At 37.5% G+C, this 19,657-nt stretch overlaps 1 protein-coding gene across 3 annotated transcripts in view; it reads right to left on the bottom strand.

Annotated features, from left to right (window-relative positions):
• CTNNA3 (catenin alpha 3) overlaps positions 1–19,657 on the bottom strand; it is a 1,968,199-nt gene that overhangs the window by 1,662,934 nt on the left and 285,608 nt on the right. The window lies entirely within an intron of this gene.

Raw genomic sequence — 19,657 nt, 5'->3', positions numbered from 1 at the left:
GTGACTTATTCATGGTCAAGCAGGTAATAAGCAACAGAGAGAGATTTCTAATCCAGGTATTTCTGATTACATATCCATCACCCTAACCATTAACCCCCTAACATTAAATGCTAATACTTTTTCCATTAGTTACATAGTGTTCCAATTATTGGTGTGATCTTGACACATATTAGATGCTTAATAAATACTTAGCAAATGACTAGCTACACTTTGTTCTATATGTATTATTAAACTGTGAGCTCCTTGAATGCAGGGACTGTCTTTTACCTTTCTTTGTATCCCCAGTGATTAGAACAGTGCATGACACATAGAAGGCATTTAATACAGGCTTGTTAACTGACCCTGCAGGTTCTCCCTTATGAAGTAAAAGGTTGGAGAAACTCTCTAGTCACCCACATCTAGACTCTGATATAATTTCTCCAGGCAGAACACTGCTGTTTTTGGTCAAAGGCTATTATAAGACTTATAGAGTAAGAACAATATTTCAGAATGACTGAATTCTAGGCAGTTGGCATTATCTTGGGTCTCAAGGATCAACATGCTGATTTTCTGATTGTCTCCATTCACTGTGGAATCCATATGAGTTGTTTATTTTCTGTGGTTGTCATCCACAAGGAGCCTGACTGCATTATGGTAACCGTTTGCTTTATAAAAGGACTTGGTTTTAATTGGGAATTCACAGTCCTGCCAATACTACCAAAGTCTTGAAGACACTAGTAGTGAAAGAAGGGGGAAGGCAAGGGGAAGTAATGGCATCAGCAGGATTCCCAATGGAAGAGCTTTGTCTGTGGACCACATGAGAAGTTACAATGAATCACTTTATGATGAAGTAGGTAATTCCTGATTTCTGCATGATGAGTATTTTCTTTACTTAGAGATGTTGGAGGGATTCCAAGTGGGGATAGGAGAAGAGCATAGAAGAGAATTGCAATTTTATGCAGGTGTTTTTGGAGGTTTTTTGAAGGAGAGGGGAGAACAGGCATGTATTTAGTTGACAATCAGAAACCCAGACAAAAAATGAATAAAAAAAAGCAGTACCACCTCCTATAATGTTTATTGCATTTTCTTTGTAAATATAAATGTTGTTATTCTGAAAATTTGTGTGATTTTATCTGTATGGAAACACCTCTCTACCAGCATAGATTACAACCCACATCTTCACCCTGGCAGACAGTCTACAAGAGTTGCCATGGCCAAAAATCCAGCCTTTTGCCTCCAATGTGATAATGAGCCACTCCAGACTTAGAGAAGCCTCAGATCACACAATTATAAGTTGGAAATCACAAATCACAGAATTTGAAAGCAGAAAAGGACCTAAGAGATCATCTATTCCACCTTCCTTTTATAGAAAAGGAAAATGAAGCCTAGAGTGGAATGAAATTTGTCCAATATTATACAGCTGATAAGTAGGAGATCAGTCCTCCATGGGGCCATCCTCACCACTTTTCCTGTTTGGTAGGACCTTTCAGAGTTTATTCTACATTGGTGAGACTTTCTAGAATTTTGTGCCTTGATGAGGGATTGGACTTTGACTTTCAAGGAGGATCAATTCACCTCAATTCAGTTCAACTCAAATTGAGGCAATGAGCAACTGTCAAATGCCTACTACGTTTCAGGAACTGTGTGAAGGCAAAAGGAGGGCCAAAGGGAGTCCCTGCCCACAAGGAGTCCACAATCTAGTGGAGTAGACAGTGTACAGACTCTGAAAAGGAAGGCACTAGCATTAAGGGGGACAATTCAATAAATGTTTGTTAAGTATCAACTATGAAATTCACTGTGCCAGTTACTGGAGAAACAAATTCCAAACTGAAACTGACCTTGCCCTGAAATAATCAACATTTATCTATTAAGCACCTATTACGTTCCAGGCATTGTGGTAGCCACTGAGGATACAAAGCCAAAAGTAAAAGTCTCTGCTTATAATTCACCTGAGGGAAAGGATTTTTTAAAAAACACAGAGAAGTAAATACAAAGGGATTTTTTTGAGACAGAGCACTAAAATTTGAGAAGGGAGGCCAGGAAAGGATTCATGTAATAAGTGGCACCTGAAATGAACCAGGATCTCTGACAAAGGTATTTGCAGAAATTTAGTACCTTGCACAAGAACCATGACTAAGCATTAATTCTAATTAGAAAGGCGAGATGAGTTGAAAACATTCTGCCAACAGTAGAACCAAATACTTATTTGCACCATTCTGATCTAATTAACAAAAATTCCAACAAGTGTTTTCTAAGTATTTACTTCATGCAAGGCCCTAGGTTCAGTAGGGAAGATACATATATGCATGTAACACAGATTCTGACCTCAAAGACCTTACAATCTAAAAGGAGAGAAAATACATGCAGAAGAGTGATCCAAATCATGCATTGTGATAAAATTAAAGGGCAGATGCATCATTTTCAGCTCATTGGCTAGGACAGAAGTCAGGGAAAGCTTTAAGGAAGAGGTCACAGCCAGGGCCAGAAGGAAGGGATTTCAAGAGATGTGGATGAGGAGGGATTTTATTTCATGTGAAGCAAATAGCCTAAGCATAGGCTCTGAGGCAGTAGAGAGTAAGAGATAAAATGAAAAGAAATTAGTAAAGTGTGGCTTGTATGTGCAGTAGGAAAAGAAGAGCAATATGAGATGAGGCTGGTACAATGGATTGGATCCAGACTGTAGAAAACTTTGAAAGCTAGGATTAGGAGTTAATACATTCAGTTAGTCATGCGTGAACAAACCTGCAGTAAGCACTGTGTGCCAGGAACTGTGCTAAGTGCTGCCAAAAAAAGAAAGGCAAAGACATGGTCCTTCTCCTTAAGGAACTCACATTCTTATAGAAAAGACAACATGAAAATAACTATGTGCTTACAAAATGAGATGGAATTATGTACATACAAAGTTAGAACGAAAGGAAGGTAATCTTAGAGAGAAGATACTAGCAGCAAGAGAGGCATGGAAAGGCCTCCTGCAGAAGGAGGGATAGAGAACCACTGGAGATTTCAAAGTAAAAGAAGAATTATATCAGAGCAGTGCATTAAAGTTATTCAGGCAGCAGGATGAAGATTGAGATTGGAGGCAGGACATATATAAATGTTATAGAGGTGAGAAAATTGAATGAAGCCTATGTAATCTATTCATTAGAGATATATAACGAAGTAAATGTAATAAGGTGAAGAAATCACATGTCCTATCAGGCTGGGAGTCAGTAGAGTTGAGTTATCTTCCTGGCACTGCCACTAATTAGCTCTTTGGTACCTCCTAGACCTCCTGTTCTCTCTGCTCACACAGACTCTACTAGTTCAGGCCCTCACCATCTCTTCACTAGACTACTGAAATAACCTTCTAATTGGTTAATCCGCTTCCTGTCTCTCCTCATCCAATCTGTCCTCAATGTGAATGTTAAACTGATATTCCTAAAATAAATCTGAATGAGTTATTCTCTCCTTTTCAGATCTTCAGTGATCCTCTAGGTAGCGCCTAGGATAAAATGCAAGATTGGCAGCCTGAAATTTAAAGCCCTCTGCCATATGATTCCCATGTACATTCCCAGGCTTCTTTCATGGCATTCCCCTTCACATGTATTATGTTATAGACAAACTGACCTCTGAGCTATTCCTTGTACATGACATTCCCACTGCTCTAATTGTGTGTAAGTGGGCCTCCTAAGTACAGCATACACTCCCTTCTCACCTCCACCTTTGAGACAGAGACAGAGAACTGGGGTCATGATGGGACAGACACAGTTGAAGTGACTGAACAACAAGAATGCGCAGAGAAATACACAAACAAGTACACCATATATGTGATACATATATATATATGAAATAAATATATATTTACAAATTTGTGTACACACTATATCCTCCTTGTAGAATGTAAGGTCCTTGAGGGTAGAGACCAGTTCATTTTTTGTTTCGCATCTCAAACATACAACATAAGTCCGGACACAGAGTAATCACTTTCTAAAAAATGTTTGCTGAACTCAACCAATAATTGGCAAGCCAATTCGCTGCTCTGAATTTCTTCAGCTGTAGGATACAGGGTTTGCTGAACTAAATCAGCTTGAAGATACTAATTTTTTTCATCCTATAAGTCAATTGCCCTTACTGACCTGACAATCTTTTATAAGAGGATAAGTTGAGTATGTGCATGTGTACATATAAGTACATATGCACATGTGCATATAAATACAGATATGAAAATAGTCAATCTGATGGGCACCAAGGTCAGAATCAAGTTGGTCAGCAGGGTATAAACTTTGCAAAACCTTGGATAGACACAGAGCCTTTTAAAGAACACAAGATTTTCATATTTCTTGAATTTCAAGGCATTAAGATTAGACTCAAGGGATCCACTTGAGGCTAGATATTTTGAAACTCACTCATCTTTTGTGCCAAGGCAATCACCTGAGAACCTTGCTGGCTTCTTTTTTTGTGGGGAAATAAGTTTAAGAAATTTTAAAGAAAATTGTCTGGAAAAATCATTGTGATACAATATTGCACTCAGGTGCTCTTTCTGTTTTCATACAATATGCACACAACAACTGGTTTGAAGGCAATAGGGAGAAGAGATAGCAGTAAGGGGGAAATATTTCCTACAAGTGTGACCATCTCCCCAAAGAATGTTAAGAAGAGCCTTGAGAGCACTCAAAGTTTAAAAGGAGATAATTAGCAGCCTGACTGCCAAGATACATTGCATGAATGAATGAATGAATGAATAAACGAATACATAGACTCTTTAACAGCAAAGAGGCTGATGGGAAGTAGTTTTCCCCCCTCAGTCAGAGGGAAGAACTGAAGGATCATGGGAGGGGGAAGCCATCTGGGAAGGGGAAGCCTGGAACTCCTGAACCCCACCACCCCCAAGGTGGAGGAGGGAGATTAACAGAAAACCACAGCCAGACAACTTTGGGGACAATTGCAAATGTAATCAGGCTATTTCCTCCAAACTGAATATAATTATGGGCAGTTGGTACCTTATTTACCTCAGCAGTTTCCTGCCTAGACAGAATTTGCTGCTGTGTTGGGAGCAAGTGAATGGATCTTTTCTTTCTTCCTCCCCATCTTTTGCCTCACCACTGCTTGACAATCTGGCATTATTCATTTTTGCATCTTGTTTATTTGCTGTCTGTACTTTTATAATGGGTTTTGTTTCCAGATATTGGTAAGCTAATTTTGTTTACTATAAATTAGTGAACCACACTAAAGGATAGGACAAGGAAAAATTTCTGGATATGAAGCCATCGATTCAATTCAATCTCAATCTCTCTCTTCTCCATTTTCCTTTTCTCTCCTCTCCACTCACCACAGTAGAAGTCTTTAAATAAAAACAAATGCATTTAGTAAGCATTTACTAAGTGCCAAGTACTGTGCTAAGCACTAAGGATATAAAAAGCAAAAATAGTTCTTTCCTTTAAGGAGTTTAGATTTTAATGGAAGATGGTCATACAAAAAGACAAGTGGAGACAGAGAGGGGTAATATAGTCAGGGAAGTCACAAGGATGGAGATTGTAGTCACAAGACAATTGACTGACATTTCTTTTATAGAAATGGCATTATTCACTTGGTTGCTGTTTTCAAAGCAAGAGATAAAAGGGGGAGGAAGAAGGCAGATGATTTGCCAGGTAAGGAGGGGCAAGGTGACAGGGATTATATGTAGCTACATAGTAGGAAGCTGTTCAGAGTGTGACACAGTACATCTGGAGCTGGCTAGATTTGGTGAAATGTCTAGTAGGTGATTGAAAAGACAGTTCTAGGACTAAGGAGGAAGATTAAGGCTAGAAATATGGATGGGATGCCATCCACCTAGAGATTATGGTTCAATCCATAGGAGTGCATGAGATTGCCAAGAGAAAGAATTTAGAGAGAAACCCAGTGCCAGAACCTTGGGGGAAACTAGGACTAAGGAGTTTAGAAACCAAAGAGGAACATGAGGAGATGGGGGAAAGCTAATTTCTAGGATGAAAACCTGTAGTGAATGGTTTCCTACAAGAAAACAGAGCAGATTCTTACTAAAAAGCATTCTTTGTTTCATATCAGACAATATGCCTTAAGAGATGTGAAGGCTGCCCCTAACAGGCACCTACCAAGTTAAACCCTAAGAGAATTGTCTGAGTGGATTCTGGTTTCTGATGTGGCTTTAGGGAAGAATGTGATGCTTGTCAAATCTACAAATATTTATTGGGCAGCTACTGTGGCCAAGTCACTGGTTATTGCTTCATTTCAAACCAAACAATTTTTCCCACTTCCCAACAACAAAAGCAAAAAAGTCAATGTGCCAAGGTCCCACAACCTCTGACTACGAGGGTGCCACAACCTCAGATACCAGCACCACCCGGAGAACAGAGAAAGGCTCAGACAACATTGTCAATGACAAGACTTTGACTGATCTTGTGACAAAGTCACCACTGCTCAGCCTTTAAATGTTGTGCCTCAAGGCTCCAAACAGTTCAGAGTACAGATAGATTTGCAATTAGAGTCTCCACAGGGGCACATAGAATGTGGTTTTTTTTCCAGTCATTTTTCAGTCATGCCTGACTCTTCATGACCCTATTTGGGGTTTTCTTGGCAAACATACTAGAGTGATCTGCCATTTGCTTCACTAGCTATTTTACAGATGGGGAAACTGAGGTAAACAGGATTAAATGACTTGTCCAGGATCACACAGCTAGGAAGTTTCTATGACCAAATTTGAACTCAGGTCTTCCTCATTCTAGTTCCTGCACTACTTAATTGTCTACTATGCTATTCAGCTGGCCCACATGGAATATAAGGGAACATAAATGAAGATATTCAAGAAAAGCAGCAGGCAGACTCTCCTCTGACCTTCTGGATCTACCACAATCCACATTTAAGATCATGAGATTATAATTTTATTGCTGGAAAGGATATCAAGTCCAACCTTTTCATTTTAAATACTAAGACAATCCAATGAACAGAGGTTAAGTAATTTGCCTAAGGTCACATGAGTAAGTAACATTAGCCTAAATTCTAAGCCAGGTCCTCTAACTCTTGATCTAAGGCTTTCTCTACACTGCTGGCAATTTCCTGAACAACCTGAAAAGATGGAACTGTATTCACTTTCTGAAGACAGCTACAGCTACACGCGAGTAGGTGAGAGGTTGGGCCCCTCATTAGAACTCTTGGCCACAGCCACTATGTTCTTTAATCTACAGATCAATGACCTTGCCTGCCTGATTGTGCTAACAAGTGAGTGGAATGAGGTTTTGATGTCTCCTGAGAGGTTTTACAGGATGAAAAAGGCAAGTTTCTTGATTAGTTGGGAGAGAGAGGAAAATTCAAATTGGCAAGAATTCTATCTGATGTTTTTCAATCACTGAAATCAGACAGAGAGGAGAGAGGGAGGAAGATAGAAGAGAGAGGAGAGGGAGAAACAGATATACAGAGTGAGCAAAGAAGGGTGGCATGGGAGGGAGAGAAAGCTCCGGTTTTCTCTGATCTTCAGTTTGCATACCCAATTACCCACGGCACACTTCACATCAGATGTACTGGAAACATGTCAAAAGAAACACATCCAAAGCAGAATTCATTATCTTTGTGCAGAAACCCATCTCTCTTCCAAACTCCCTGTTCATAACTTTGGCATTATTCTACATTCCTTTTCTTCACTCCATGTATCCAATCAGCTGCAACATCTTCAATTCTACCAAACAGCATCGGTTGCATCTGATAGCTTCTCTCTACTCCACAGCCCCAACCTTAGTTCAGACCCCCATAACTTCTAACTAAGATTATTGTCATGGCCTCCTAATAGGTCTCTGCCCCAAGTCTCTCAGCAATCTAGTCCATCTTCCACATGGCTAGCAAGGTAATTTTCCTTAATGACAGACGTAATATGTCACCCTCTTACTCAGTAAGCTCCAACTATTTGTTATTGTCTCTAGCATAAATTATTAACTCTTTAGCTTTTAAAACTTCTTCAACACTTTGCCCCACTTACCTTTCCAGCCTTATTGAATATTGCTCCCACTTCCATACTCTGCTATTCTATACTACTCTGCTATTCTCCTCTCTGTTCCTCAAACATACCACTCCATGCACTGTCTCCACCCTTTTTTCCCAGGCCTCATCTCTGAAATGTCCTCTCTTCTCACCTCTACTTCACAGAATTCCCCTCTTCTTTCAATATGCAGCTCAATAGCTGCCTGTTATATGAAGCCTTTTCTAGACCCTCAGCTCTTAGTGCCCTCATTCTCAAACTGCCTTGTACCTAGCTACTTTGTTTTCATTTATTCTCTTCATGTTTGTTCTGTATGAAGTCATATCTTTGTTATGTCCTCTGTGAAAATGTAAACACCTTTCAAAGAGGAGTTTACAAAGAGTTTGCAAAGAGTTTGTTCTCTCTGTTTATATCTCCAGAATCTAACATGATACCTGGCACACAGTAGGTGCTTAAAATCTTTGACTGTTACTAACAAAGTCCAACAGCAAGAGATAGAAAGAGAAATCCCATTTAAAGCTAGGGTAGACACTATAAATATTTGGGAGTCTACCTGCCAAAACAAATCCAGGGACTATATGAACACAACTACAAGACACTTTTCACACAAATGAAGTCATATCTAAGTAAGTGGAAAAACATCAGTTGCTCATGAGTAGGCCAAGCCAATATAATAAAAATGACAATTCTACCTAAATTAATTTACTTATTTAGTGCCATACCAATCAAACTATCTGATAATTATTTTCTAGAACTGGAAAGAATAATATCAAAATTCATCTGGAAGAACAAATGGTCCAGAATAGCAAGGGAACTAATGAAAAGGAATGTTAGGGAAGCTGGCCTAGCTCTACCAGATCTGAAATTGTATTATAAAGCAACAATTATCAAAACCACTTCGTACTGGCTAAGAAACAGAAGAGTAGACAAGCAGAATAGGTTAGGTACTCAAGACACAGTAGGCAATGAATATAGCAATCTACTGTTTGAAAAACTCAAGGACTCCTGCTTCTGGGATAAAAACTCACTGTTTGACAAAAGTTGCTGGGGAAACTGGATAAAAGTTTGATGGAAACTAGGCATAGACCAATGAATGACACTATACATAAGAGTAAAGTCCAAAAGGGTACATGATCTAGGTATGAAGATTGATACTACGGACAAATTGGTGGAGCAAGGAATGGTGGATTTATCAGATTCATGGAGAATAGAAGAATTTTTGACTAAAGAGAAGATAGAAAGCATTATGAAGTGCAAGATGGATAATTTTGATTACATTAAACTGAAAAGTTTTTGCACAACCAAACCCAATATATCCAAGATTCAGAGGAATGCAGAAAACTGGGAGAGAATTTTTGCAGCTAGTATCTGTGATAAAGGCCTCATTTCTAAAATATATAGAGAACTGAGTCAAATGTACAAGAATACAAGTCATTCCCCAACTGATAAATGGTCAAAGGATATGAACAGGCAGTTTTCAGAGGAAGAAATAAAGATATATATATATATAGTCATATGAAAAAATGCTCTAAATCATATTGATTAGAGAGATGCAAATCAAAGCAACTCTGAGGTACCACATCACACCTATCAGATTGGCTAACATGACAGATCAGGAAGATGATAAATGCTGGAAAAGATGTGGGAGAGTTGGAACACTAATTCATTGTTGGTGGAGCTGTGAGCTGATCCAGCCATTCTGGAGAGCAATTTGGAACTATGCCCAAAGGACTACAAAAATATGCATACCCTTTGACCCCAGCAATATCACTTCTAGGACTGTAAGAGATCATAAAAATGGGAAAGGGTCCCACATGTACAAAAATATTTATAGCAGCACTCTTTGTGGTGACCAAAAACTGGACATCTGAGGGATGTCCATCAAGTGGGGAATGGCTGAATAAATTATGGTATATGAATGTAATGGAATACTATTGTGCTATAAGAAATGATGAACAGGAAGACTTCAGAGAGGCCTGGAAATACTTATATGAACTGATGTTGAGTGAAAGGAGCAGAACCAGGAGAAATTTGTGCACAGCAACAACCACAGTGTGTTTTTTGCTGGTAGACATGGAACTTCATTGCAATGCAAGGACTTAAAAAAATTCCCAGTGCTCTTTCAAGGCAAAATGCTTCCCACATTCAGAGAAAGAAATATGAAATTCAATCACAGAATGTAGCAGATCATTTTCTTTTGTATTATATTTTGATTTGCTATGTGATTTCTGCCATTCATTTTAATTCTTCTACACAACATGACTGTAGTGAAAATGTATTTAATAGGAATGTATGTGTAGAACCTATATACAATTGTATGCTGTCTAGGGGAGGAAGGGGGAGGGAAAGGGGAGATAGGGGGGAAAATCTAAGTTATATGGTAGTAATTTTAGAACACTGAAAATAAATAAAATTAATAAAAAATTTAAAATTTTTAAAAATGATTAAAATAAACAGGCTTTGCTAGTTGGGAGTTTGCAATTTGGCAAGATGTAAATGACACAAGAACAAATAATTATACAGATAATTGTATATTAATAGAAAGGTGAAAGAAAAAAATCTTTCACTGATTTTCAATGACAAATGGAAGTTTCTAAAATTAAAGAATGTCCAGGCTAGAAAAGTACACATCTTAGGTGGTTATAGCCTACTTCTACTAGGTGAATATAAAATCCAGAAATAAGAGAACAAAACGTCTGAAAGCCCTGATTGAGGTCTCTGACAACAGAAGAAGTGTTTGTGATTTAGAAAGAGTGACAAGGCTAACGTATATCAGAGAGGTGACCAACTGTAGGGGAAAAAAACTGCCCATGTGAAGACATTTAACTTAGATATTATATTCACCAATCATAATGTAAGCTCCTTGAGAAAAAGATTCCTTTTTTCAATTTGTTTCTTGTACCCCCAATATTGAGGGCATGTATGGAATACAGTAGGTGCTTAATAAATGCTTAAAGAATTTGATTATCAGAAAACAAAGCATTAGCAGGGTAACACAATGACCTGCATGTCATAAGCTAGACTATTTATTTCCAAAAATTCTTCAATTCCTTTATTTAAATGATTTTGCATAAGAATATTTCTCCAGATATTTTAATGATTGATTCTACAGCTGTTGCAGAGAACAAAGGACATTTCTATTCAGATTGCTTCAGCTATACAATCATAATATTACAGATTAACATTATTTCACTATTGCCAGAGACCTCGCAGGCCACCATGTTGTCTAACTTATTATACTTGAACAAGGATTTCTTTTACAATATCCCTGACAAGTGGTCATTCAGTTTTTACCTGAAGATCTTCAGTGAGGGGAAGCTCACTGCTTTCCTGTTAGGACCAAGGACAGATCCTATCAGTGGGGATGTATTTTTATGTTGTTAAATCTTCCTGTCTTCAACCTCCACCTTTTGCTCCTCTGGACCCAAGCAAAGCAATCTGATCTTTCAGTTGTGTGATAGCCCTTCAAATATCTGAATAAGATGAAGGAAATTTAAATAGTGGCTTTGAGATCCAGAAAAATATATTTTATAAACAAAATTAAAAAATATAATCATCAATACACCCATAAAAATGTGAATGAATTTTAAGTGCAATTCAACAAGTATCTATTAAGCACCTACTACGTGTAAGTTTCTATGTTTAGTGCTCTGCTATTCCCCTATAAAATGCTCTACAAAAATATTTCATGTTTCTTCAACAAATAGTAAATCAAACTGACTTATAGCATGGAAAAAGAAGGTTAAAAATGGTTTCTATGTCATGAGGTTATTCATGCTTTTATTTCCAGACAAGGTGATTTCAGACAGAAATAGGTTCCCTGAGAAGTAACTCCAAGTTGTAATTTCGTAGTTTTGCCAATTCTTGCCAATAGTTTGGAATTCATTAATGACAGGACAGATCTAAAGACAAATAGTGAATCCCTCTGACCTTCATGTTCATAATAAGGTGAGGTTCGAGTCATAATTTATAACACACTAGCCACACTTCATTCACATTGGATCCATTGGCTTGTTTTGAGTGATTAACAACCTGTTCCAAACTTGTTCCTATGTAATATGGGCAAAAATTCCAAGTACATCACCATTTTTCTCACCACATAAATTAATGCATCCTAAAAATAATAACTATTCTTTACATTTAACTTTTATATACATTATTTTTTTGATAATTTATGTTAACTAGGTCCCAGAGTCAAGAAGACCTGAGTTCAAATCTTGCCTTAGACATGATCTGTGTAACTTCTCTCAACCTCAATTTCTTCATCAGCCAAATATAGGTAATACAACACAATAAAGGTAATAAATATATCTACCTCAGAGGTTATGAGGATCAAATGAGATAAGATATGTCCAGGATTTTGTAAACTTTCAATCTTTATATAAATCTAGTAATTAGCTATTATAATTATTAGTCACAACAATCCCATGAAGTTTCCATGTAAAAACTGAGATCTAGAAGGGCTGTGACTCATCCACACTACCATGAAGTTAATAAGGGACAAGGGTAGGATTTTCACCCACTTCTTCTCTCCAAATTCAGCACTGATGTATGTCTTGCAGACAATTGGATTATACCATCTCCCCTGCAGCTGTCTCTTCCAAATAGAATGTGAACTCCTTAAAAAGCAGGTTCATCTTACTTTTCTATTAGAATATTCAGCACTTTTCACAGTGTGGGGAAATAGAAAGCACTCAAACAATTTTTTTCATTCATTCAGTTATTCATTCATACACCTAACAACCTTTGAGCATGATGTCTACTTACTAATAGGAATTTTCTTTCACTCATTGTGGCTAAATTATCCTTTTTTGTCATCAGTCTCAAACTTTATCTATAAGCCTCCATTAAAAGGGATGGAGAAAAATAGATCATTCTATCTGAAAATAGAATTTTGTAATACTGTATGGAATGTTCTCACTGATGATGAAATGGTGGGTGTTAGAATGGAGAGTCTAGTGTAGTAATAAGAATAGGCAAATCATGGAAGACAATCGTCACCACAACCACTTGTAATAACAGGCTAGGGAAAATAGTTCCCTTATGGAAGGAAATTCACAAGAGTTACACAGTATGTGCATGCATGGCATGGGTAGAAACATTAAAATGATGAGATTACAGATACATTTGTAGTATAAGTAAAGCATCAATCAATTGTCTCTCCTTCAAGAGTAACTGTATATGCAATTAACTCAAGAAGACCATTCTGTACCTGGTTCCTTTAGTTAAAGTTTCACCCTCCTTCCCCACCAAAACAAGGTGCTATTCTTGCAGATTACTATAAGAGGGACTCATTTCTTGACACCTTCCCTCTTTGAACATCTCAAGTCACAAAAATGATAGTGCCTGACCATATGAAACTGACAAAAATTAAAATAAAACTTTTAATGAATGTGATATTTCTAAATATATGTATTACTCATAGGAAAGATTATCATTGATCTCATGACAGAACAAAGTATTCCAAACATCTCCATTGGTTTTTCAGATGGATTACCAATAGTCACTGTTTTTCTCAATAAGGAAGAATTAATAAATTACTGAATGTCATTTCTATTTACATATCATGCAAATAAGCTAATAAGCACATACAGTTGATAGAGAATTGCACTTAGAGTCAGGCAGACGGGGTCAAATTCTGCCTCTGACACCAGCTGTGTAACAATGAAGAAACCATTTAATCTCTTAATTTCCTCATTTGTGAAAAAGAAATTATTGGACTTAGTGTCCTCTGATATATTTTCTAGCTCTAAATCTATGATTCTTTGGTTTAATCAGTAGGTTTGATTTTTACTAAATATATTAATTTATTAAGTATTATTATCACTAAGTATTAATTTACTTTAATATTTGAACACAAAAAAGCCAAGCATCTGGGTTAACCCTTCATATCTTAATACCAGTGGTAAGGAGAAACAGCTTCTCAGAAGTGAAAACCAAAGATTAAGTCACAAAATTATTGATTTTTCTTTCAGCAGCAGTCATTACTCAGCAAGGCAGATTTCATTGTAATGCTTATTTTTTTGGTTTAACTTGGTTGGTCTTCATTAAGAAATCCCAGGTCCCAAATCAAAGATACTAGAGCACTGTCACTGGTCTTTGAAAGATACTGGAGAAGGAGAAAAACACCAAAGGATGGATAAGTGTTATCCCACTTTCTGCAAAAATAAAAGGGCAGATAATGGAATCTTCAAATTGTAAGCCAAGGATCTTGACTTTAACTCATTGCAACACTCTAGAATATAATATTAAAGTCATTAAATATATTATTAAACTTGTGAACATTGAAGAAAAGAAATTATGATCACAAAAAAAACCAACCTGTATTCATCAAGAAAAGTCATGCCAGAAGAACCTCATTTCCATTTTTATAAGGTTTCCTCAACTGGCACATCATAGGAATGTAGTAGTGATAGGTGTGAAAGAGACAGAGAAGGACAAATACAGAGATACACAGGATAAAATTGGAGAGGGATGGAGGGATATGATTTATATTTCATCAAAATACTTTATAAAACATTTCATGTTATGCTTATGGAAAATACCTAGTCTATATGACTGTACAACTATATTGATTTGGAACTGGTTGAATGACTTAAACAACAAATAATCATTAATGGTTAAATGGCAATGTAGAGAGAGGTACAGATCATATTGTTTTGGGGATTTATACTTCGTCTTCTTCTGCTTAACATTCTTATCAATGACCTGGATAAAGGCATAAAATGGCATCCAAATTAAATTTATAGCTGATGTCAAGTTGGAAGAGATAGACCTAACATGTTGGATCAAAAAGATAATCCATTATGTTTGGAATGCAGTTCCTCTTCACCTCCACCTTGTAAAATTCCCTACTTTCTTTCAGATCCAACTCAAGGCCCTTCTTGAGCACTATCATTCCTCAGCTACTAGCACCCTTTCTTTCAAACTACCTTGTATTTGACTGTCTTGTGCTTATTATATGAAAATTTATTTTATGCATATTCAATCTTGTATGTATATGTGCATGTTACATATATGAATATTTACATATATGTTTATCATTATATAATTATTTGCACGTCATCTTTCCCATTAATATGTGAACTCCTTGGAGATAGGAACCATAGTTCGTGTGGTTGTTTTTTGCATCTTCAACACTTATCTGATTAATCAATTGTTTTTTCCTCTTCTCATAAAATGAAAGTTCCTTGAGTATGGAGATTTTTTGTTGTTGACGTTTATCTTTATCTCCATTGTGCCTAGCATAGTGCCTGACATATGGAAGTTGCTAAACATGTGTTGCTGATTAATTGATTCACATTCTATAAAATTTAATGGCCAAATACTATAAGATGTAAGGTTCCCAAAATCAACTTCACAAGTACAAGAATGGGGAATCACTGTGTAGCCGTATAGTCTATCCTTCCACTGTGCTCCTCCTCCTACCACTTTCTCTACTTGGGGACTGGGAAAAACCATAGTTTGACTTGGGCCATATTTTCTGTACAGATTGATCACTTCCACAAATACTAAACTTGATGACAGAAGTCTGTCCAAAACCTATTCCTTCCCATTAAATTGGCCCCGCATGCCAATAGAATTTCTATTTACAGCTCTGGCATGGCCAGTCAATAAGCTGTGAATTCATTTAGCTCTACTATTTAATCATCCAGCCCACTTTTTTCCATCTTGTCCACCAGAATATAATGAAGAAGTTTGTCGAAGGCCTTTCTGAAATCAAGATGTATTGTGCTTGCTGATGGCATTTCTCTAATCTACTGGTCTAATAACCCTATCAAAAAAGAAAATGAAATTACTTTGCCATGATTTGTTATTAGTGACCCATACTTTCCTTCCTAATAATCACCAATTCTTTTTCTAGGTGCTCACAAAGTGCCTTCTCAATAACCCATTTGAGAATAATACCAAGGACCAACCTCAAGATCACCAGTGTCTAGAGCACAGAATCAACCTTTAAAAAAAAAACTGGGAGAATTTGTCTGGCCCTAGTCTTCTGATGCTTCTTCTATTCCACATTTTTTTTAAATTACTGACGGTTTGTTTCAGTTGTTTCAGTGCACGGGATCTTATTTTTGCAAGCCTAAAGAATTCACTTGGAGCATGGAGAGTCAAGAAACCTGGATTGGAAACTTTCCTAAGAAACTAACTAGTGCTATAACAATGAACAAGTTACTTTTCAGAGATTCAATTTCCCCATCTGTAAATTTCACTTAATATTCATCTTGGGTAATTAGGCGGCATGAATTTCATGGATAGAGTACCAGACCTGAAGTCAGGAAGACTCTTATTCCTGAGTTGAAATCTGGTCTTATATATTTACTAGCTGTATAATTCTGGAGAAGTCACTTAATCCTGTTTGCCTCAGTTTCCTCATCTGTAAAATGAACTGGAGAAGGAAATGACAAACCACTCCAGTATCTTTGCTAAGAAAACTTCAAAAGTGGTCACAAAGAGTTGCGCACAACTGAAACAACTGAACAACAACATTCTCAAGGAACTCAGATGAGGGAGACAACCTACAAACAACTATGTACACGTCAGATACATACAGTATAAATCAGGGATCATGTAAGGAAAAATGTACAAAAGCGAAGGAGGCCTGGGAAAAGTTTCTCACAAAGGTGGGGTGTTATATGAGACGAGGTAAGTCAGGAGGTGAAGATAGGGAAGGAAAGAATTTAAGGCATGGGGAACATTGAAAATAGGAAATGGAGTAGTAAGGAAAAGCAAAGAAGTCAGTATCATAAGATTGCAGAATACATGGAGAGGAGTAAGGTATAACAAGACTGGAAAGGCTGGGAGAGGCCAGGTTGTGAAGGGTTTAAAAACCAAGTAGGTCATATATTTGATCCTTGAGGGAAGAAAAATAATTTCTTAGATGGAACAGGGGATGGGGGGAGGGAGAGAGATGATCTTACCTGCATTTTAGAAAGCAACTCAACAGATGAATGGAAAATGGATTGGAATGGGGAGAGACTTGAGGCAGAGAAGAACCAGAAGACAAATCAATCACTATCATTGTCCTTTTATATGCTACACAGTCACCTAGTGAAGTAACAAACTGAAGCTATTCCAATAGATCCATATTCTCACTAATGTGTATACTCTCTCTGCTGGTATATGTTGAAATCCTCCAGGTCTAAGTGAATAAAGTGAATTTAAAAATACCATGGGAAAATCTTACCAATAGAAGAGTATTTAGAAAGGACAGAAAATCCTCCATGAGTTATTGAACACCTACTAAGTCCAAATGTTGAGTCTCCTCAATATCTATCCAGCAGGTGGATTTGAAATGAGGTCACACTCTCCCATTACTACAGTTTTTCGTCCCACTTATTCAGGCTTAAGTCCTGGCTTGTAAGTTCTCTGCTCAGTTCTCCCAACCATTCACTCCTATTGCCAGAGCCAAGAGTAGGTGGGAACAACATAAACGCAGTTTTGATGGTCTCCTACTCAATGTGGTGGGTGACAGATGGAAACAACAGAAGGCTGGAAGAAACTGGAGGGTTCGTCCAGAAGTCCCACTGCCTCTCCTGGACTACCCATAGGAAAGAAATCAAGAATTGGCTTCCATTGCCCCATTTGCTCCTGCTACAACTCCCTCTTACTCTGTCAAATCAACATGATAAAAAGGAAAATCTAAACATGCCACTCTTTTCCAACTCCTTCCCTCTGAAATCCTCTGGGATCTTTGGATTCTCATCCCTCACCAGGAAAAGGGAGAGAACACTAAAAACAAATTAAGATCCAGAATCATTCAATTATTTTCTGTGGTTATTAAACAAGGTTAATGAAAAAGGCAAAACCAAGATTAGATTCTGGTATTCCTGTCTCCTACTCTCTGAACAGTTTTCAGGAGTCCACTCCTGGAAAATTCACATTACCCCCCAAGTGAAGTGTGGTTATGTAATTATAATGACTAAGCATGGCCCTGGAGAAGATCATAGGATCATAGATTTAGAGCTGAAAGATACTGGACAGTTCAGCCAGTCTATTCCTTTCATTGAAAGATGAAGAAACTGTGTCCCAGTGAGCAGTTGTAACTCATTCAGAGAAGCACAACAAGTCTCCAAGGTTGAGTTTAACCCAGCTTCCTGATGTCAAAGACCACTTCCTTTCCATTATGTCACTCTGCCTCGAGAGGAGCTGAAAATGTGAAAATGTGTTTAATAAGAATGTAAGATTGCATGCCATCTTGGGGAGGGAGTGGGGATGGAGGGGGAGAAAATCTAAGACTTATGGAAGTGAATGTAGACAACCGAAAACAAATAAATTAATAATAAAAAAAGAAGAGGAGCTGAGAAAATTCCCTTCCTCCCTTGATTGGTAGAAGCAGTGAGTTATAAATGTGAAATTTCACATACATGTTCAGATATGGTCAATTTGTTGGTTGGTTTGTCTCGACTGTTTTTTCCCTATTTTGTTACAAGGAGTTTCATTGAGTTGGGGGAATATTAGGGTCAGAACCGAATGTGAAATAATGACAGAAGGCTTCAATAATATTTTAAGAAGAAAATATTGTTTAAAAAGAAGGGTGAAGCAGGTATTGAAAGCAAAGAAACAGGTAGGAGAGGAAGAGGGAAGAAGAGAATGAATCAAGACCATTTATCCAGACTATATTTTCAAAATATCTTTCAAGTATTGCTCCACAAAATGTTACTTGGGAGATACACACAAGTGAAAAAGTTGTTGGATGATGGTGGTCTAAGACTATCATTAAAATGTTACCTCTTCTCTATATATGCCTGTTTCTAAAATTTAATTTATGCTTATGTTGTACTGTATTCTTCTCCTTTTTATCTTTCTCACGGCACAAAATGATTATCTTCCTTCAAGTGCCAGATTCCAAGCATGTACATGATAAGATGAAAACAAATGAATAACTGCTATGATTCCCCCATGCAGCATTGCTGGTGTGTAGCAGAAGCTGTCAGCATTGCCCACAAGAAGACACTACAAAAAAGAAACAGCCACTTCAGGGCATGTTTGGAAGCACATTCATTTAACATTTAACTGGGTAAATATTTTGTATTAATGGCCTGATGATGTTCAGCCTGGCAGCTTTGAGGACGGGAAGGAGGGAGGGAGGAGGGAAAGGGGGAGTAAAGGAGGAGAGAGGGAGTGAAAGAAGGGAAGTTAGGAGGGAGGGAGGAAGGAAAGGAAGAAGGAAGAAAGGAAGGAAGGAAGGGAAGGAGGGCAGAATGAAGGAATGGAGAGAGGAAGAAAGAGAAGGAAAGGGAAGGAAAAAAGAGGGAATGGGGGAGAACAGGGAGGAGAGGGAGTTGAGCAGAAAACAAAGGAGGATGAGAAGGAAAGGTATCTATCTGATGGACTCAGCAACTGGAATCAGATTCCCCAGCTCATTCTTAGCTGCTGATTCATAGTGGATAGACCAACTAAAGCAGCTATCTTACCCATTTCATCAGAGTCACAGAATCTCAGAGTTGGAAAGCCCTTCAGTGGATATCAGTAGAGTGTCTTTTTACATTTAGTGAAGTGTTTTTTGACAATGAGCTCCAAACATTCTATTGTAACCAAAATCTATATTTTTTTCAATTTTGTTCAAGGGTACCCTGAAAATACAGTCATCAGATAGCGAGTGTTGACCTTTTTCAAATAGTACATTCCTCTGCTTCTTTTAATCAAGTGTTTAATATCTATTCTCAGTATCTCTCAATGTTCCTTTTCCTTGGATACAGAGGCAATTGCGCC

This window comes from Notamacropus eugenii, chromosome 1 (genome assembly GCF_028372415.1).
Source record: "Notamacropus eugenii isolate mMacEug1 chromosome 1, mMacEug1.pri_v2, whole genome shotgun sequence".
Lineage (NCBI taxonomy): Eukaryota > Metazoa > Chordata > Mammalia > Diprotodontia > Macropodidae > Notamacropus > Notamacropus eugenii.
This window is presented reverse-complemented; position numbering and strand designations above follow the sequence as displayed.